The sequence below is a fragment of the Lissotriton vulgaris genome, chromosome 11, assembly GCF_964263255.1.
Source record: "Lissotriton vulgaris chromosome 11, aLisVul1.2, whole genome shotgun sequence".
Classification (NCBI taxonomy): Eukaryota; Metazoa; Chordata; class Amphibia; order Caudata; family Salamandridae; genus Lissotriton; species Lissotriton vulgaris.
In genome coordinates this window covers 1088999603-1089022218 of record NC_141699.1, presented here as the reverse complement: position 1 = coordinate 1089022218, position 22616 = coordinate 1088999603, and positions in this window count along the sequence as shown.

Here is a 22616-nt window from a genome sequence, read left to right as displayed (position 1 = left end):
GCATTTTCGCACATTTAGAAATGCGGTGGAATGGGAAAAAAATTGTCTGGTAAATGTTTACCATTATCTGTGGATTGTAAGTAGTTTTTTTTTTAAAGTAGATTGGCACTTTCCCCCCATAAAGTTTGAGTTTCAGATTTTAATTTTTGACTGAAAGGAAGTTTTTCTTAGGATCAAACTTAATAGAGCGCCCTGAACTGAAAGCTAGTCTCACTTTTGTATACATTTTTTTTTATTTTGTCGTGCAGAAATGGAACTTCAGGGTCAAAAAAGGTGAACCTTGCAAAGGCGCAAAATAACTACTCCATTACATTTATCTTTATTGTTTTCATAATGAGGAATTAAGAAAATAGGATATGCTTCCTTCTGTATTTCATAAATATTTTTTCACTGGGACAATAAAGCCGAAGCAGCTTCTGAGGCTCATGAAGGCATTTTGGATAGTATACTCTATACAGCACATGTTTTTCTTACTAGTGTATACATGTCAACCTAAGCATTTTTTTTAAACAAAGAAAGTGCACTATTCACAATAGTGCTTAAAAAGAAAGAAGCAAAAACAAAAAGTCATTTTGCACTGTTAATGTTGCCTGGTAACAAGACAGAGAGCAAACTGATTTTGCCCCAGACTGTCATGGTTCTCTTTACTTTCGCGTAAATACAGCTGAGAGAGGCCGCTCCCTGGTGCAATTCACAAACATCATTTAAAGCGCCTAGAACTTTCATGGCGCATAACGCTGCAGTCTTACCTTTGGGATAAGTTTGCTCCGCTGTCCCCAGTAAGAGAATCCAGATAAGCAGGCTATAGCGCTCCTTAGCCATCACTGCTCAAGCGCTACATGTGCAATCCAGCACACGGGGAGTCACAGCGCCTGCTCCTGTTACAGCAAGCCGTCTTCCCTTGGACTCTTGTTGTAGGACTGTCACCGAGCAACCATTGCTCAGCCATGATCGTTTTCGCTCCCTTGCCTACAACACGCCCACTTACCTGTCTTTTCCACTTACCTTGTCAATAAGTTGCAACTGTGTACCTCCCTCACACACATTTCCACTGAATTACACAATCATGACTGAAACAGCTGACCATTGCCCTGTGCGCTCTGCAGAGAGGCCAAGGATTGGATGACCATGTGGTCTGAACGCCTTTTTGTGGCCCACTGACAGGCATTGTGAGAAACGCCTAGAAGGGGCACAATTCAAGGTAGGCACTATACAAGAGTGATGTGCCTTGCGAAAAAATACAGTAACACAGCACAACACTCTAAAGGAATGCAAAAAACACGTGAAGTTTAAAACTGGAACTTGAATTTGAATTTGAATTTGAATTTGAATTTTTTTGAATTTGAATTTGAAGGGTTTTGTATAGCGCTCGTACACCTGGCGGTTTCTTGGCGCTCACTGGCAACAGCTACTCGGCGGGTCGGAGAAGGGGAGAGGAGAAGATTCAGGATGGGAAGGCTTGGGTAAAAAGGAAGGTCTTAAGGTCTCTGCGGAAGAGGGGGTATTGGGTGCAGGTTCTGAGGAGCAATGGGAGAGAATTCCAAAAAGCTGGGCCCGTGGTTGCAAATTTGGAGCCACCCCACTTCTTCCGTTTGAAGCGGGGAACCACGAGAAGGTGGTGGGAGGAGGATCGGAGGTCTCGTGAGGGAGTGTAGGTTTGAATAGCCGAGTTAATGAAGGCAGGGGCAGAACCTGTCCTGGCTTTAAAGATGGTGCAGCCGAGCTTGAATAAGACGCGCTGCCGGACAGGGAGCCAGTGGAGGGAAAAGAGGAGAGGAGTTACATGGTGTGATTTAGAAAGGTTAAAAACCAGCCGAGCGGCCTGATTTTGAACCAGCTGGAGGCGCCTCATAAGGTAATCGGGCATGCCATGATAAAGGACATTGCCATAATCTAGGCGAGATGTCACCATGGCCATAAGAATTAGTTTGAGCGCGTCTGGGGCGAAAAATCGTGAGACTCTGCGGATAGTCCTGAGTGAGAGAAAGGCTGAAGAAACCACAGCAGAGACTTGGGAGTGTAGGGAAAGTTGGTTATTTATTTTGAAACCAAGGGTTTTGACAGAGGTTACAGGAGTGGGTGGGGGACCTAATGAGGGGGGCCAGAAGGAGGAGGACCAGGGACTGGAGCAACCACCCGTCAACACCAACTCCGTTTTATCGGGGTTGAGTTTCAGGTGGTTGAAATTCATCCAGTCCTGGATGAAGGTCATGATGGACTGAACCTTTGATATAGACTCGGGGGCAGAGGAAAGGTGGAAAATAAGCTGGAGGTCGTCTGCATAGTTGTACACAGAGACCTCCAGCTGCTGTAAAGCAAAAATAAGGGGGGCGATGTAAAGATTAAATAAAAGGGGGGATAAAGAGGAACCCTGGGGGACACCGCACTGGATGGGTAAGGAATCTGCGGAAAACTCTCCCAGACGAACCGCCTGTGTCCGCCCACTCAAAAAGGAGGATAGCCATAGTAGGGCTGTTCCTCGGATTCCCGCCGCCTCGACACGTGAGAGTAAGATGGTATGGTCCACGGTGTCGAATGCGGCGGAAAGATCTAAGAGGATCAGGGCCTGTTGTTGATTGGTGTCCATTCCTTGACGGAGGTTGTCCAGGACCGATGTTATAACGGACTCAGTTGAGTGGGCAGGGCGGAAGCCGGCCTGTCTTGAGGCCAAAACACCGTGGCTTTCCACGAACTCGCTCAGAGTTTTTACCACATGTCGTTCCAATACCTTTGCCAGGAAAGGCAAGAGGGAGATTGGGCGGAAGTTGGCAGGGTCGGAAGGATGTGCTCCAGGTTTTTTTAGGATCGGTACGATCACTGCCGATTTGAGTGCAGGGGTAACGATGCCCTGAGCCAGTGAGTTGTTGAGGAGCATTAGGGGTGGTGCGGGACAGAAGGTGTAGATCTGCTTTAGGATATAGGCAGGGCAGGGGTCCAGCGGGGAGCCGGACTTGACCAGCGGAAGAATAGAGAGAAATGACTCGGTCGATAGGGGGGGAATTGAGTCCAAATGAGCAGTGGCTGGAGGACGTCGGTAGTCGGTGAAGGTCGGGGATGGAGGGGGAATTTTGATTTTAATTTTGGTGATTTTGTCTAGGAAGAAGCGATTGAGTGAGTCGCAGAGCGTTTGAGACGGTGATGGTTTGAGTGAAGCTCTATCGGAAAAGGCGAGGTCTTGGACGATAGAAAAGATTTCTCTTGGCCGGTTCTCCGCGAGTTGGATTTTGGAAGAGAAATAGTTTTTCTTTGAGTCTAATATAGCTTTCTTATACTGAGTGAGGAGTTCAGTATACCGGGTTTTGGCAATGGGGCAGTAGTTTCGTCTCCATTGTCGTTCGGCTTGACGGAGAGCGAGTTTTTGGATCTTTAGATCGTCTGAGAACCAGCGATTTGCATCTTTAGGACGTTTGGTTGCGGTGCGTTTTAAAGGGGCGACGGTATCGCACCCGGCTCGCAGCCAATTGGTAATAGCGTCTACCTGACCGGCGGAGGGTAGCGCGGTCAAATTGGGGCTGGAAGAAGAGAGGAGGGTCGATAGGGCTTCGATGTCGACACGATTCCATGAGCGCGCCCAGACATTCCTCACAGGAGTGGGCTTGGGTGGTGGAACAGGGGATAGGGAAAAAGTGATCTGTGAGTGATCCGACCATGGACATGGGGAGATGGAAAGAGAACTGACCGGGCAATCGCGTTGCCAGATTTGGTCCAGGATATGTCCCAACCTATGTGTGGGAGCATTGACGACTGATGTAAAGTTGAGCGACTGAAGAGATTCTGAGAATTCCTTGGATGTGGCGCATTCCGCCGGGTCGGAGGGCCAGAAATTAAAAACTCCCAGAACAATGATGGAAGAGTGGTTAACAACCAGAGTCGCCATTAGGTCTTGGAAGCAGGGAAGGAACGTTTGAGGGGAAGACGGGGGTCGGTACACGAGGACACAAGTCAGAGGGGGAGTAAAGGAGAGGGATCGAACCACTAAGCAGTCTGAGATTCCCATGGAGGGGGAAGCTAGAGGGTGAAAAGTAAGCTCCTTACGGGCGATCAGAGCTACCCCTCCACCAGGCCTGCCCGAGGAGCGGTCGGTTCGAATGGCATAGTAGGTCGGGGGGAGTATCGCCAGCAGGGAGGGAAGAGAACTGTCCGAGAACCAGGTCTCGGTGAGAAATAATAAGTCAGGTTTAAGGGATTCCAGTAGGGTGAAAAGATCGAGCTGGTGTTTTACAGCCGATCTTGTATTTAGATACACAGCATTAATTGCTGTGGGGGGGAGGACATCTTGGAGCGAATTAGAGGAACTGGTCTTAAGGGGCGAAGACAAGAAATTGGTGTGGACTGAATCATGTGAAGTTAGTAGTCCAAGATTAGAAATACGAACTAAGATGGCGGCAGGAAGAGTCCACTTGCCTTGATGAGCAGTGAGTTGCGAGTGGGAGTATTGAATGCGAGGAGCAGGGTGTATGGCCTCGGGCCTCGGTCGGTCGCGGACGGGCGCAGACGGGCTTTCCTTAGGCGCGCCTTCGGCGCGCAAACGTCGCGCCCGCTGCGCTCGTCCGCTGCGCTTCCTGGGGAGGCACATATTTATGGAATGGTAAATAGAGGGCGGTGGGCGTGGCCTCCGAAGGGGGCGTGGCCTATCAATCGGCCGTGGCGCTGGCAAGCGCTTTGCGCGCCGGTTACTGGTCTGCGGAGGGTCCGCTTTTGACTGCCAAAGGCTTGGGGTGATAGTAGTTTGCTTTGATTGGTAATAGCATTTTTTAACGTTCCTCGTGTAGAAATTGATCAGTTTATTTGCTAGAAGGAGAATCAATTTCAGTGTGCGTTTTTAATTACTACCGAGGCTGAACCCTGGACGGACCCGGCCCACCTAAACCCACTGGCCTGATAAGGTGACTGACTGCCCTACTGACCTTTCAGAAGCTGCAGCCTGACAGGTAACTGCCTGCTCCCCAGCCCTACTGGCACTTCATAGACACTGCCGGACAAATGCCTGACGCTGCACGTGCTCTCTGGGCTTCTCAGAGGCACCAACGTGGTGTGTGAGTGATTCTGCCTCAGGCCAACAGGACTATTGGAATCACAGACCTGACCAGGTGACTGACTCTGCCCCAGCACTTCCGGTATGAAACTGACATAGGCTCCTGGCGGTAAAACATTGCCCTCAGCACACCAGGCACTGGGCTGTTCGGTTGATGGCGGACTCGGCCAAACCCCCATGACATGAACGAACAAGCGGTTCATTAAAGGGACTGTCGCACAGGCAATGGTCAGTCTGAAACTCTAGAACGAATCCGTCCCTCCTGGGGCCGCGGTGGACACCCCTATAGGGCCTTCTGTCATGAAACCTGCTGTCAAGAGTCCCTGTACAGATCTGTAGTCGTTTGGAAGTGTGAAGCAATGGTGCTTTTGTTACTGGGGGCCGATATTACCCCCAGTAACAAACTACTTTTTGTGTCATACTAGGTGGCGCATTTTACTGCTCCATAATTACAAGGACAGGAAAAGACTCCCTGCTGGACTTTTCCTGTTCTTGTAAATACAGCCAGTTACACGTAGCACTTTGCGTGAAAGGGAAACAACCTTTACAACCCAGTCATCACATCGCACTACATTTACAACGCAGTCATTACATCGCAACATCCTTTACAACGCATGTCACTACAATGCAACCATTACATTGCATTTCACTACAACGCATGACACTACAATGCATGTCACTACAACGCAGGCATTACATTGCATGTCATTACAACGCATACCAATACAACGCATAGTACCCCTACACTATCCAACACTCACCCTATTGTTGGACCCCCTGGAGTTAGAATAGTAATTTTTACCCCTACACTACCCAACACTTACCTTAAATGCATTGTAATGGTATGCGTTGTAAGGTATAATGCGATGTGAATGGAATCCGTTGTAAATGTATTTTTTTTTAAATTTGTTGTAATGGCATGCGATGTAAATGTATGCGTTGTAACATCATACATTCGTCATGTTGCAAGGAATGATAGATACGTCAGTTTAACTGATGTATCTGTCGGTGCAAAAAGTGGGGCATTGCTGGAGTTGTGTTGGAAGCCTTACGCAACTCCAGCAATGTTCCTTTCACATGGGGCAAGCCCCGTGTGAAAGGGCCTGCGTCACCCTTACGCCTGCCATGTAAACACACAAAGGGGTGTTGCTGTGGGTGTTCCCACGCAGCACTCATGGAACCAGACACATTTTCATATTTACGAGGAATCGTAAATCTGGAGGTGCGTGTGAATGCTACGCCTCCCCAGGGGTAGCGTAGGGAGGCACAATGAGGAGAAATGTATTAGTTTCTCATCGTTTTCTTCTCCTCTTTCTATGCGTGCTGCATTCTACAGCCTCACAAGTTGTTGAGTTACCAGCTTGCCAGTTTTGGGCGACTAATGGCCCAGCAATCAATGAGCCACAAACCCACAAAGGGCCTGATTACGATCTTTGTGGATGGGTTACTCCGTCACAAAGGTGAGAAATATCCAGTCCGCCATATTTCAAGTTCCATAGGATATAATGGAATTGTAATACGGCGGACGGGATATCCGTCACGTTTGTGATGCAGTAACCCTGTCCGCCAAGATCGTAACCATGCTCTTAAGTGGAATGCAAGAATCTATTGTTTCTCTGGCTTTCCCTGGCAGCACAACATGGGCGTAGAGTAAGGAGCCGACCCAGGACCAGACATACACTTCCACAAACCTCAGCCTAGATATTAAGGGGCGTATTTATGAGCCACTGCGTCACATTTGCGCCACCGGTGCATCACTTTTTGTGACGCACTAGTTGTGTAAAAAATGTGCCATGTTCTGCCATATTTACGAAGAGACGCATCTGGGTAGATGCGTCACTTCGTCAACCTCTGCGCTACATTATACCTGCGCCAGGTATAATGAACGCAAGGTGGGCATTCCCTCGCAAGAAAGGGTCATAGGAGTGGCACAGCGAAATCTATGAGATTTTGTTGCACCACTTCTAGGACGCCAATGCGTCAAAACCTTACACCTGCCTCATGGCAGTCGTAAGGGTGACACAGGCCCTTTCACACGGGGCTTGCCCCATGTGAAAGGAACATTGCTGGAGTTGCGTAAGGCTTCCGACACAACTCCAGCAATGCCCCACTTTTTGCATCGACAGTTATACTGACGTATCTATCATTCCTTGCGACATGAAGCGTCATACTGTAAATATGACGCTTCATTGGTGTCGCAAGGAGGGCGCACTGAGAAGTGGCGCATCGCTGCTTTCACGCAGTGATGCACCACTTCTCGTAAACGAGGCCCTAAGTGCTGGGCATTACCACATCACATGATTCTAAGTACCTATATTATCCTCATATGTGTTCATGCATTGCTTATGACTTTTTTGTGAAAACGTTTTGAAATTCTATATAAACTATAGAGTTAAGAGCAATAAATAAATCAGCGATTCAAATTAACAGGAAGATGGTGCATTAGAAAATGCAAATTATCCCAATTTACTTCAGGCAATTGGATTGTCAACTCCTTTTGGCAAATACTTTTCACATCACAAAGATTGGACAGTATGTTTACTTAATAAAGTTGTAAACACCCCTGAAATTTAGAACCTAAGGGATGGCCACTGGCATATTGCCATAAGCAATTCTTATTTTACAAATTTCTTAGAAACTGAAAAATAACTGCAAAGGTGCAGATACTTAAGAAAACTAAACTGAAAGCCCAAACTCTTGGGGGCAGATTTACAAGCCCCTTGCACCACTTTTGCGTCACTTTTAGCATGGAAAAAGTGATGCAAAAGTTGCGCGAGGGGCTTGTAAATCTGCCCCTTGATGTTTGTCAGCAGTGTAAAGCCCTCTACATCAATCAGTTGACACATCCCCCAGCGCCACTTATTGCGCCGTCCAGTTTCTTCCAGAATAATTTCTTGTAGTAAAAGTAAACATGGGTTATTCAATGGGGCAAACAACCAACTTCTCCTGCACTTTAATGCACTACAGACACTTTAGTGATACTTAGAAAAAAAAAGAGTCAGTACTGTATTTTGGTTTTTATGATGAAATACAATCAGAAGCTCTTTCTGCTGATATATCTGTATACCCAATTCCGATTTGCACTTTAATGCATTATAGATACTTTAATCACTCTTAAAATGAGAATTGGTATTGTGTTCGGTCTCCTACGATCCTTAGTTCAAAGTTTCTCTGGCTTTTATTTGGATTAGTCATTCCTTTTTTTACTCTTGAACATGTTTGCTGTATTTATTGATCGGAAGTGCAATGGTCGGTATTGACACTATGATATATAGATGAATTTGAAAATTTCGATGGATCTCAAATAAAAAAACAAAAAAAAAATCTTCATCCACTGTTGGCAGCCAGTGAAGAGACCATGTAAAACTTTACATTTTACCGTGTTTTAAAAAAAAAATCTTTAATTGGAACTTTACCTATCAGTGCAAAAATAAAAGTAATCATCTATTGATTCATCAAATGTAAAAAAAATGCAAACAAAATATCTGGACACCACTTTCTCATGGTTCACAATAAACTGCACCCTCGCATTGATAGGAGCTGGAGGGTTGGTACCAACCTTTCCCAGAGTTTCAAGAATGTAATGCATGAACTCATTCTGAAATGCATAATGCCTCTCCCATTCCTTTACTCTCCATTGATGCACTGTGGGATTCCTTGCTGTTTTACATTTTTAGCAGAATTATTGACCTTGCTACTAGCATGATTATATAACAACATTTCTATGAGTATTAGTTGAACCTTCCCCCGGGCAAACTGCCCACCAAAATTAATTGTGGATCATCTGGAAACTCACGTTTATAATGGCCAAACCTTGCTCTTACCTTTCAAACATCCAATACAATACTTTATAGCATCATCTTTTTTGGGTGACTTACTCAGACGTAAAAAGTAAGGAATTGTGTATTTGTTAGGCATTGACTCCCCCCCCAAAACGATTCAAAAATGTATCTAACCTTCGATTACTACAAAATTAATAAAAAAGAATGGGTCAAACTTGCAAAGTAGCCCTCTATCACAATTGGAATTCCAAGCCCCCTTCAGTCAATGGTTTCTATGGCATGCACAAAACCAACCTGGGGGCTTTATTGAGTCCTTATTATCTAGATGGAACCATCTACCGCTGTCAGGACTGGGCATTATAGCACGAATACAGATGTCGATTTTAGCATTATTCAGTTTCTTGCACGCAGCATTGCATTGTTTCTTAAATATGACACTTTTTAAAGAGGTGGAAGGGTTATTCTCAGCATTTATCTGGACAAATAAATTTCACCTTCCTGAAGAAAAAGCAAACTAAACCATGATCCTGTGCCATTTTAATAAAATACCTGTAAATAGCAGGTTTCCTTTCTGGAAGATAAAAAAATCATGAGAAAGAAATAAAAGAGCCCAGATAATTCCATTTCTGGTAGAGTCTACCTACTATTCTCTAATGGGGCACAACATTTTTTCTAGCCACTTGTGGAGACTTTCCTCCACAAATAAAAGCAGAAATTAAACTATTAAACTATTACATTCCATGAGGAAAAGTAGTTTTAATGCGCGTGGGTGGCATTGAAATAGAAAAAAGCACTGTGACAGGGTAACCAACTCAATGAGATTCATGCAATCTACTTGTGAAAGATTGGCCTTCCACCATGCCTCAAGTTCCACTTGTATCTTCTTAAGCAACAAACTACAGTTTAGTTAGGGGTGTGGTCTTGCCAAGAAGCAAGATGGATGCTTGTTGAGAGGACTCTGCCGTGTTAATATCCAGCATTAATCCTGGTTGAAGGAGCAAAATAGGCGATAAAAGCCAATGACGGCACACATCTGACCGCAAGCGGAGCAGGCTGTAGGAATCCCAAAGTTCGAAACTTCTGGGGAACTTGGAAATGACCGGTCTGGTGGCTGGACACTGAGTGGGCTGATCTCGTAAGGAGAGAAGGCTGAGCACTAGCATGCACCTGGGGCCGCTCCCTCAGTCGCAGAGAACCTTGTTGGAGTGCCAGCGTGGATCTCGTTCCGTTTGCAGGAAGGTGCCAGCAACGAAGTCAGTCGCGTGCTGGGCACACTTGAGCTTGATGATTTGCATGGCCAACGCATCCCTGACCAGCTGCTCCCCAGATGGTTCCACCGTGAGGAATAGAGACCACTCGTACCGGCATTACGCCAATTACTAATAGAGAATCCCGATTTCCATGAACAAGGACAACCAGATACACCGCTTCATACTTAACTCACTATGCCCTGAGGAAGCCCCAGGCCGGATGGCCATGTAAAGGGGTGAAACACGTGTTGGCTGTTCTCCTATGTACTATAACAAATATTGTAACGCCTTCATTAAAACCATAAAAGGAACCATTGTGTGACTGGAATTTTTTCCATGATAAACTACAATAAACAAAGCTTGCCCTGACATACCTTTCTCAAACCTTTCTACAATAGGGGGTTAGGGGTTTCCTCTGTCAAGGGCTAGATTGATAAAAAGGAGAGACCATTGCTCAATAAATGGCGAGTAAGGGATTGGGACCTTCCCCCCTCATTTGCAGTAACGCTCCCCAGATATAAGTATGGAAATATGCCTCAACTAGACGATATGGGGAGGGTGAACGCCCAAGCAAAACCTTGGCAACTATTCTCAGACCACAGGGCACTGCATCCTATATCTCAGAGCTGCCAGAGGAGAACTTGACCCGCTGAGGGGCCCACATAAGATATTGGAACACCTGACACATTTTTATTCCATGCTATACTCCCCACTTCCCTCGACATTACTGAGGAACTAACTACCTACTTAGATTCCACTGAATTTTTGTGGTTGGTCAGAGCCCATCGCCCATACCTTGAGGAACCCTTTACCATAAACGACATACTACAGGTCATAACCGAACAACAAGGCCCCCGGGCTGGACGTTCTGACAACCTTATTCTCCAAGTGCTATGCATCAAATTCAATCCTAGCACCCCACCATGCGAGAATGGGTAATACTATCACTGCTTAAACCTGGGAAGGTCCTGAAACTCCAGGGGCCTTATTTATGAAGTACTTGCGCCACCGGTGCGTCACTTCTAACATGGGAAAAAGTGACGCATCGGCGGCGCAAGTCCTTCATAAATAAGGCCCCAGGATTCTTACCGCCCACTATCGTTTATAAATATTGACAACAAAATGTATGAAAAACTTCTTACAAAGAGGCTACAGACGCTTCTCCCCCTCATCGCCAGACCCGACCAATCAGGCTTTATACCTGGGCGATCTACTGTTCACAACCTGTGCGCACTATTTGCTGTTTTACACTTCCGGCCCCCAGACTGGCAGATGCCACTAAAGCGTTTGATTCCCTTGAATGGCCAAACCTCTCCACCATTCTGTCCAGACTGGGGTTTTATTACAATTTCTCACTTCAATTAGTTGTGACCTTTCTTTGTTTTTGAAGTTATTTATAAATATCATATATATTGACCGTCAACATTGATTTACTTTAGAAACATAAACACATATTCCTACACCAGGTACACCGAGGACATTGTACAACAAAATACAATAAGGTAAAATGACTGTGCCCAGCCTGTCTTTTTTATATAACTGGCAACATTCAAACTGTATTCCAAGTTGGCAGCAAAAGATGTGACTAACATATAGTGTGTACACAAAATGAAGTGCATTTTGTATGAAAAAAGCTTAAATAAATATGCATCAGGATTATGTCTCCCTCACGACTCCTTGCTTGTGGCAGCCTGCCTTGGTATGCTTCCTCTCAAAGCAGCAGTGTGACTCTGTACCCTTAGCTTCAGTGCATTACAATTCTATGAGCTGTGCAGTTGAGCTACTAAATAAATAAAAATATGAACTGGTATCTTTTGAGAAGGTGTGTAAAACATCATTCACTGAATCGATAAAAGCATCCATATAGTCAGGGCCATCTTAACAGCACTGTAGGACCCTGGGCAGGTAAGTACACTGGGCCCTGACTACTCAAACACTCACAGGAATACAAATGTTTAACAGAAAATGTGTGCTAAATTTCAGTCTACATGGGACCCCTATGCTTGCGGGGACCCCCGGCCACTGCCCAGCGTGCCCACGCGTTAAGACGGCACTGCATATAGTGCAAAGTTTTCAAAGTGATCTGCATCAGAGCTTCAAGTTTTGGAGACTATCAGCCATATTCATCAACATGAATTGCGCTCGCAAATGGCCAGATTCTGAGAATCTGACCGTTTGCGAGTGCGATTTTTGCATTTGGGATTCATCATCCCAAATGCAAAAATCGCTATTACCGAAATCGCATATTTGCGAGGAATTGGATTTAAGGAATCTCTAATAGAGATTCCTTAAATCCAATTCATCAACCAATTGGAAATTGCGAATTCGCAATATTTGGTCGCAATTTACCACGAAATCTGACTTCGTGGTAAATTGCGAAAAACGAGTAAAAAGCACTTTAGTGCATTTTTTTCTTTTGCCTGTTACACACACACGTCCTTTGGACATGTGTGTGCGCAACACCTGTTCAAATGTGCATTTGAGGGGTGCTACAGGGTGCCCTTCAAATCGCAATCTTATTTGCGATTAGCAAATTGCTAATCACAAATAAGGAATACTCCCCATTCATTCCTATGGGCCTTTTGGCCCATAGGAATGTTATGTTATGTTATAACAGATTTCTTAAGCGCTCTGTCACCAGAGGTTTCCTGGCGCTGATTGGATTGGGAAAGAAGGGGAGGAAGCAGGGGAACAAAGGAATTTAGTGGGGGAAGAGTGTTGTTTTTAGGGATTTCCTGAAGGAGAGGAGGGAACAAGATGACTTAAGTGCAAGAGGGAGGGAGTTCCACAGCCTAGGAGCTAAACAAGAAAAGCTGCGGCCACCTGATCTTGAGAGTTTGAAATGGGGGACAGCAAGGAGAGAGAGGTGAGTAGACCTCAGGGTGCGAGTGGGGCGATAAGGAGTGATAAGGGCCTTGAAGAAAGCAGGGGCGGGACCAGTGAGAGCTTTAAAGATCAGACAGTGAACCTTGAAAGTGATTCTTTCGTTCACTGGTAACCAATGAAGATGGCGTAGTAAAGGTTGGGCCGACTGCCATTTGGGGGTTTTAAAGACCAGCCGGGCGGCCTGGTTTTGGACGATCTGCAGCCTCGATAACAAAGATTTAGGGAGACCGTAGTAGATTGAGTTCGAGAAGTCCAGCCGGGACATCACCAGGGCTATTAGGACTTGCAACAAGGCTTCAGGTGAAAGGAGGTGAGCGACTTTCCGAATCCTGTAAAGTTGGAACATGCAGGAAGATGTTACTGCGCTCACCTGTGCCTTGAGGGTGAGCCCGGAGTCAATCAAGACTCCGAGGCTCTTGACACATCCAGCAGGAGAAGGTGGTGTTCCGAGCTCAATCGCCCAGTACTGAGGGCCCCAAAAATGGGCACTTCTCCCCGGAAGGAGGAGCTCAGTCTTGCCCGGATTGAGCTTGAGTTGGTTTTGGTTCATCCAAAGCTGGATATGTGTCATGGCAGTCTGGAAATTAGTGACAGCATCGGGGGAAGTGAGGGGAAAAATAATTTGTAAATCATCCGCGTAATTAAAATGAATGGGGAGTTTTTCCTTATTTGCGATTAGCAATTTGCTAATGGCAAATAAGGAATCAGTAGGAATTGCAATAAATTTTGCTAATCCTACATGAATCCCGTTTTGCGAGTCCTTAATAGCGAATCGCTATAATTCGCTATTAGGGCCTCGCAAAACGGGAGATTGATGAATCAGGCTGTTTGAACTCTGACTGGGGCAGTGACTGGTCTGTATAACATACAAGTAGTCTGCATCACGGACATGATGTCATCGACTTCCCTGGGATGCTGAAGCATTTGCATAGTGTGTATTTTGGTGAGTCGGTGACCCTTTCACAGCACATCTGCTGGCAGTGTCTTCCACCTGTGCGATGTGTGGCCCTGCATTCTGGCCTGCCTGTGGGTTTTTCCTGGTGAGTTGCCTTACATCCCAAGAGCAACGGGAGTTACTCACTCTAATACTGCTGGGCAGGAGGCCTGGACAGTGCACCCAATCAGAATGGTCCATAACAATAAATAAATAATAAAATAAAACCAGTACTTGTATAGCGCCTGAATCACCCCGAAGGGGTCTCTCAGCGCTGGGGGCCATAGGGTAGATTAAGCTAGCTATTGCCCAGAGACGCATGGCGCTGGAAGACCCCTGCCGCCGGAGCCAGTGATCGAACCGGGATCCCCAGCGTCCAGCGTCAGTCGCCCTGGCCGCGGCGCCACACCTCTTCCCTCATTCCATCATTTGTGCTCCCTCACCAGGCTATTGTGAGAGCAGTGGTTGATGGAGGCTAAATGGATGGTTATGGCCTCTGGCTTGCTTGTGTGCAATCTCCCATGCATGAGGGCATTCTGTCCCTCCGGAGTGTATTTTGGGCGACTGCTATGTATGTAGCATATGTTTTGGTATCTCCATGTGCTGCTACGATACTCCAGCTAGGAGACAGTCATTGCATTTCAAGCTGAAGAGTCTCCTTGCTGAGTTTGTTGGCATGATATCTTGCATGCAGGCTCCCCAATGAAGAGGGCTGGCTCTAGGGCGGTGCAACCGGTGCCGCCACACCGGGTGCTGTCTTCGCATGGGGCGCCTGTTTGCTAGTTTATATTGTGGTTAAAAGAAAACGCCAGTGATTAAATGTTCTTCCTGGCGAGGTCGGAGTTTTCTCTAGTAGAAGTTTTGACTCGTGGAAGTTTTGATTCATGTTAAGGTAGCACAGAGGGTTAATATGCCTGCTGCAAAGACCCTGTACCATGCAGATCATAAAGTGAGTAAACAGGTTAGTGGGATACTGCTTTTGTCAGAGACTTCCTTTTGTTAGCTGCAGTTTACAGTGAGCTAATAACTGTCATCAAAGAACTGTGTGCAGACTTCAAGGTATAGATGTATGACGTTTTTACCCAGATTTTCATTATTCTAATGTTGCAAAAGGGTTCATTTGGGTACAAATCAGTTCTTGTTATTAAAGAGAGCCCCCATCCTTTGTGTTAGATTTTAAATTCAGAGTGGTTGCTTCTCCAGACCAAGCACTCTTCAACTATCCTGCCTACCTGTATGGATGACATGTGAATCCACACCTTGTTGTCCTCTGTTTTATGTAACATTTCCTATACAGTGATTTACACACCTATGATCGATTGTCTCTGAGTAATGTGTGTGTCATGTAAATTGCTCTAACACCCTTCACTGTTATGAGAGACACTATAAACTTAATTAAATGCATGTGAGAGAGAGTGATTATGGAGACTGTTAATGGGTGGTAGAGAGGGAATCCATGGCAGAGGTGGTCATTGGGGGGTGCCAAAAAATATTGTCGCACTGGGCGCCACCAGTGCTAAAGCCGACCCTGCCAATGAAGCCCCAAAGCCCCCCTGGCAAAGTTTTCTGTAATTCCACACTCACATTGTGGCAGGCTAGAATCCTGCCCTAGAACAAATGGCTGTCAAACCTGGTTCAGCTGCCTGTGAATATTCTAAGTGACAGCTTACATCTGATCTGAGCATGTGACCTCTGCCAACCCTGATACTTGTCCCTGGTTCTATATCTGACCCTCCCCAGTGTCAGTACTCAGAACTGTCTAGAAATGGGAGAGATGAGACCCCGTTTATACCCAGGGGCCTAGCTATGAACTTGTTAGGCAGTGCTGCTCTGCATGACAGAGAAGCGGCAGAAGTGAGCCATATTTAAGGCAATACAGCGCGTCATTGGCTTTTCTTCTGCGCTGGCGACCTTTTGGCAGCCTAATTGCAATGTAGGCATCCTTGCAACACAGGGCCTGTGTTGCATGCAGGATTTTTTTTGTATAAGAAGGGACACTTTCCTGCACAAAAGCAATCCTGAGAGGCATATTCCTCTTTCTGGGTGTGCTGCAGGATGTAGCACAGACAGAAAGTGGAGGAAACGAGGAGAAACAAGGATATTTCTCCTCGTTTTGCCTCTTCTAGGAAGCCAAATATTTTTGGCACATCCCAGGTCTACCAGTTCTGGTAAATCTGTGAATGCGTCAAAACCATGAAAGTTGAGTGGGACCCCCCACTCAAAGCCCAGGGAACGCCCTCCCAGGGCAGGGTAAGGCAATGCAGTGATTTGCTCTGCGTTGCCTTACTCCGGATTGACGGAGCCTCTCAGTGCCATGCAAAGTCACGTTGCGTGGCATTACAAATCAAATGCATGGTTTGCTTCACACTTGCACCACGCTGCATGGTGCAAGAGTGATGTAAACTAGCTCGTAAATAGGACCCTCCGTCCAGTTGACTCTGTGGCAGCCAGCAGCAGTTGTGTAGGTGGGATGGGATTAATGCAAATTTTGGTAGGTAGATTAAAGAGTTCAAGATCTAAACAGCACAGGATCAGGATCACATAGCCATCCCAAAGGCTCCCATAGCTGAACTAGTAACTGCAGCACATGCCCAGTTGCATCATGGCACAAGAGATACATCCCAGCAGCCCTTACAATACTATTATCTGATGTCCTTCTAGAGTCCCCTGGCGTCCGAAGACAAGATACCACCCAACGTTGACCGCAATAGTTGAGGATTGCTGGACCTTGATATAAGGCCCGAAAGTTCTACTTAAATCAAGTGATCTCTAATAATTTCAAGAATCAATATTTAAATTGTGCACATCCTTTTTGAACTCAAAGTAGGGTGTTATTAATATCCAACTCAGCTTTGTGAATAAACCTAAAAAAAACTAAAGACAAAAGAATCAACAGCCCCTGGTGAAATTGGACTGGGGTCCTCATTATAAATGCTATCTTGTATGGTGGAATACCTTGTAAATGCCAATTCTGCAGTCTACGGTATACTAACAGCATTAGTGCCTCATCAAGTCAAGTCAAGTCAAGTCAAAAGATTTGTATAGCGCGCTACATACCCAGAGGGTCTCAAGGCGCTTGAAGAAGGGTGGGGAGTTACGTGTCGAATATCCATGTTTTGAGTTGCTTTCTGAATGCTAGGTGGTTCTGAGTAAGGCGAAGGTGAGTGGGAAGTGAGTTCCAAGTTTTAGCTGCTAGGTAGGAAAAGGATCTACCTCCCATGGTGGTTTTGTTTATGCGAGGTACAGTGGCAAGGGCTTGGTTGGAGGATCGAAGCTGGCGGGAGGGGGTGTAGAAGGATAGTCGTGTGTTGAGGCATTCGGGTCCGATTTCGTAGAGTGCTTTGTGTGCGTGGGTTAGGAGTCGGAAAGTGATTCTCTTATTGACGGGGAGCCAGTGGAGGTTTTTCAGGTGACCAGAGATGTGTTCTTTACGCGGGATGTCTAATATGAGCCTGGCTGAGTCGTTCTGGATGCGTTGTAGTTTTTTCTGGAGTTTTGCGGTGGTGCCGGCGTAGAGGGTTTTTCCGTAGTCCAGTCGGCTCGTGACCAGAGCGTGGGTGACTGTTTTTCTAGTTTCGGTAGGGATCCAGCGAAATGTTTTTTTGAGCATGCGAAGAATGTTAAAGCAAGATGAGGAGACGGCGTTGACTTGTCTGTTCATCGAGAGTGAGGAATCCAGGATGATGCCCAAGTTCCGTGCGTGGTCCGTCGGGATGGGTGCTTTTCCAAGGGCCTCTGGCCACCAAGAGGCGTCCCAGGCGGAGGGGGAGGTACCTAAGATGAGGACTTCTGTTTTGTCCGAGTTCAGTTTCAGACGGCTGTGCTTCATCCATTCGGCTACTTCTTTCATTCCTTCGTGTAGGTTGGTTTTGGCTGTGTTAGGGTCTCTGGTGAGTGATAGGATCAGTTGAGTGTCGTCGGCATAGGAGATGATGTTGAGGTTATGTTGACGTGCGATGGTCGCGAGGGGGCTCATGTAAACGTTGAAGAGGGTGGGACTGAGAGAGGACCCTTGGGGTACGCCGCAGATGACTTCAGTAGCCTCAGACTTGAATGGTGGAAGGCGGACTCTCTGGGTTCTTCCGGTGAGGAACGAGGTGATCCAATCCAGTGCTTTTCCTTGGATTCCGACATACACATCTTGGAATAGAGGCTAATGCAGCAAAACACTAGTTTACCTGAGATGTGAACCCGTAAATAGTGCACTTTCATCCCCACAAATTATGTTTTGTTGTATCTGGCATCCCTATCTGGGGACAAACCTCTGTTTGTGTCTAAATGAGTGTTCCTGCCAGCAACAGCATGTGACAATGTCTGTCCAAAGGTTCCAAATGGAGAGCTGCTTTGGGGACTCAAACCACTGAGCTTTCCTATCTGGATATGTAATGCAGGTCACTCTCCAACCATTCAATGTATTTCTCACCCCAAGTATAAGGGCTGGGCAGTAGTACTAGGACAGTGTTCAGAGTGGGTGTGATGTCACTTGCATGTCATCAAAAACAGGGGAGAATGAGTCACATCTCATGCCTCCCCAGGGTCTTCTGAACCTTGTCCTGGAGACCCTCATTCACAGTTAACTCAGGAAAAAATAAAATAAAATTGCCATTAGAAGGGGAGCAGCTTGGACCACAGTTTCTTTAAGGGAACACCACTATAGGAGTTATGGACAGTGCACCTACAATAGAGTTTTATAAGTTAGGATGTTGGGAGCTTTTATCTACAGGAACCTGTTTTTTTGTTTTGTATCAATTTAACATGTTGTAACATTTTTATCTGTAATGTTTGCAAGGGTTTTAACAAATCATGCAATAAAGTTTCTACAATCAAAGTGATCTGCGTTCCTCCATCTGGAGGGAGACTGACTGGTTTTAGACAGGTGTGAGCCAAAGATACCTCTGTTCCTTTGTCCAGGCTTTTATTTGACAGGGATGGGGCAATGTTAAAAATGGTGGGTGGTGCTTTGTCCAGAACAGCAAAACCACAAGATAAAAATGAAATTTAAATGCATCTTTACTGCACCTTCACCTTCTGAACTCGTCTGGACTGTAGAATGATTATTTGGCGTTGCTGCACCCTCCCCCTCACCCCTACTTCAAGTACTTATGGTTCTGAAACTGGTTAACACACAGTGGACATTAGTCAGAGAACTGAAAATTGCTAATAACAGAGCATAAGGACAATGGCAAACTATAATCTTAGTGACAAGAAAACATCCATTGTTCAGTTTGGAACGAGAAACATGAAAACACAGGTCTAAACATGTCATTTACTTTTTTGGCATGCTTTTGAATTTTTAGTGTCAGTAATTTTAAGCTTAACATAAACCTACCTTGAAGCAAGTGAGAGGGGGAAGTGAAACCCTCTAACCTATTCTGTAAAATTGTTTTCTAAAATACAAAACTTCCACATACTTATCGGGGAAGACTTACGAACAATTGTGCAATGCACTGCAGCACTCAACATTACATCTTGCTAGGGAAGAGACTTACTAAGTATGGCCTGCTGCTGCTTCTTTTTTCTGCACCACGTGGACACCCCTTTGTATGTACTGCAATGGTATGTGTGTGATATCAAGGGTAGATCTTGCACTGGAAAGATAGCTTTCCAGTACAAATCCTATGTCTAGACATCTTATAAAGAATTTCACCCCTTAGATGTGTGCTGGTCAGTGCGGTACACACACACAGTGTGAAATGTAAGCAGAGATAAAACATTTCTCCTACGCTGTGCCTGCTTCGTGGAGGATTTTTTGAGGAGTGGTTGCCCTGGAACGCCCCTTTGAGACAAAGTGGTGCAAAGCAGAGAGAGGTGACATTTGCTCTTCGAAAGCAGCACTTTTACAGTGCCAAAGCATTTCACACTGGAAACTAAATACAAGAATATACATCTATACTACTATTATAAAAAAAGAACTTTGAACCTTTGAGGCGGGTAAACTCGGGAACCACAGCGCCAATCCAAACACCCAATACATTGTTGAAATTGTCAGGGTGTGCAGATGGACATAGGCTATATAAATTAAGAAAAGATACGTTATTAAAAAAATTTACGAGAAAAAAAAAGTAGTTCCATGGAAGCAACGCCGGCCGCGACGTGCGTGCTGACATCAGTGCCACGACGTGCGTGCTGACATCAGTGCTGTGCCTCTGCGCCGTAATTATTAATGACGTGTTGTTGGTTCCTGCAGAGACCGGGAGCTCCGTTTGAATGTATGCAGTACTCATGGCGAAAGAAGAAATGTGTAGGACACGTTAATGATTTGTAGATCCAGTCATCTAACCACTCATTGCTCTTACCTGACCCAACACTACAAGAATGGGAGTAGAGCACATGAATTTTGCTTTTAGGAAAAGACGTGCTTTGCTGTTCTTTTTCCAAAACTTGGGTAAGGTTCGTAGCTAGGCCTCCCTCTGCACACCTCTTTTTGCGTTTTGGGGGGTCTGAGGAGAGTCTTCCTGTGCAAGTGCCTATAATCATGGTCACTGCACTCATGCTATTTTCATGTTGTTTGCCACATTTGCCACATTATCCATCAACTGCTGCATATTCTGAAGATTTTAACAAAAAGAATGTTTTGTTTGTTGCTCACACCGATCAACAGTGACTAAAAGTGTGGTTACAAGTTACAGTGCAATGGAAGGCCCCTCACAAACTTTGACTGGTCACCTTTCTCTTGAATATTGCTATATCAGGGTGTTAAACTTTTATTAATGAAGTAAAACTGACGCAAAGGCAGTGTTAAGAATTGTAATAACGAAGTAATACTATCACAAAATGCGATGCATTATTCTGCATAGTTTGCCTTTTCTTGCCATCAAATGAAGTCAACTCTGAGGCATGATCGTCCCCGCCACATAGTTCAATTAACCCAGATTATAAGTAACTGGTTCTGCCCTGGGCCTAATGAATTAGTACCCCCCAGGCAGCTGTGCGCATGTTTGAATGTATGAACATTTATGTCCCACTTGCTCCCCGGACATTTTGATTTCCAGCAGCAATCGGGGCGAAGAAAACATTTTCATGGTCGAAATTCACTGTCCAAGTGTACACTATAGCACTGTGTGATCTTCATAATGCCCGTCTGTAGCAGCAGAGGTGCTACCGCTCTTTCCTGTCACTTTTCTGTGTGTGGGGGTTATACGGCAAACCACAGTCTCTAACATGCAGTCACAGCTGTTGCTCGCCCCCTGCTGCAACTGAGCAGGAAGGACTAATCTCCTCAGACCACTGAGCAGTGATGGGAGATTAGCCCACAACACAATTACACTGAGAGGAAAGCCAGTGGCGTAGTGCAAAATGATTCCCCCCCTACAGAATGTGATATGGTACACCCGAGTCTCCCATATCGATATCGAGATGGTCATTAGTCTTTGGGCTGCATGGGGCCACCCATTGAATAATTTTGGGCACACTGGTAGTGACAGTCGCTCATTCCCAAAGCATTATTATATATGGCACTGAGTTGAGGGCCATTGGAGAATCTGCTCAAACCCTTACAGGAGATTGTGGGAGAGAAAATAATGCCAACTTATTTTTATTTAGCTATCCATACCACCATTTTGTCATTTTAAAGTGCTGTTTATAATGAGTTCTTCTTTTCACAGATTTGATGGTTCTCAGTTGACTGTCCTCGGAAGGATGGAAGGTTGTGTTGGCCTTGGTAGGATTCAAACTTATGGCCTGTAGTCTGGAACAGGCATTAGCAGTGATTATTTAACTAATAGAGACAAATTTCCTACTAAATGAGGTAGAAAACAGAGGAAGGGGAAGCAAGACTTCAAAGAATACTGGCGTGGAAATCTATACTACTATTATAAAGGAAGAACTTTGAACCTTTGAGGCGGGTAAACTCGGGAACCACAGCGCCAATCCACACACCCGATACATCATTGAAATTGTCAGGGTGTGCAGATGGACATCGGCTATATAAATTAAAAAAATATACGCTATTTAAAAAATGTACGAGAAAAAAAAAGTAGTCCCATGGAAGTAGCGCCGGCCGCGACGTGAGTGCTGACATCAGGAGCGCGGGAGGAGCGATGTCCAGGAGCGCGAGGAGGAGCAGCGGACATGAGCGCGGGGAGGAGCGGCGGACAGGCGGGGAGGAGCGGTGAGGAGCGGCGGACAGGCTGGGAGGAGCGGCGGACAGGTGGGGAGGAGAGGGGAGGAGCGACGAGGAGCGGCGGACCGGTGAACTCAGGAGCGCGGGGAGGTGCGGCGGATGAGGTAAGGCTCCGGGGGACCCACGGGTAATGTCGGGGCAGGCGGGAGCCCTGAGGCCAAGGTCCGGATGGGCTGCTACTCCGGGGGACCCATGGACAATGTCGGGGCGGGTGGGGGCCGGGGCGGGCTCGGGCCCTGAAGCCTGATTGCTCCCAGAAAAGGTCGGACGGGCTGCTAGTATGTTGATATTTGTAAAAGTCATGGGGGAGATTCTCCACATTAATCACAGGATGAGTTGTGGTAGGTGAAGAAAGGGAGAGTTTTTGCTTCCTTTTTGTGACTGTTGAGATTGCCCTGTGGGACAGAATAAAACCAACATTAAAAGAATAATAGCTCGCGTAGTATTCTCATACAGTACACTGAAGAATAAAATAGTTTATTCTTATTTGTCCTTATGGATGACATTGTCCTGAGAAGCAACTATGGGCCAGATGTACTTAGGATTTTAGGGTCAAACACTTTCCAATTTGGCGTTTGTGACCATTCAAATACTTTTTCTTATGGAC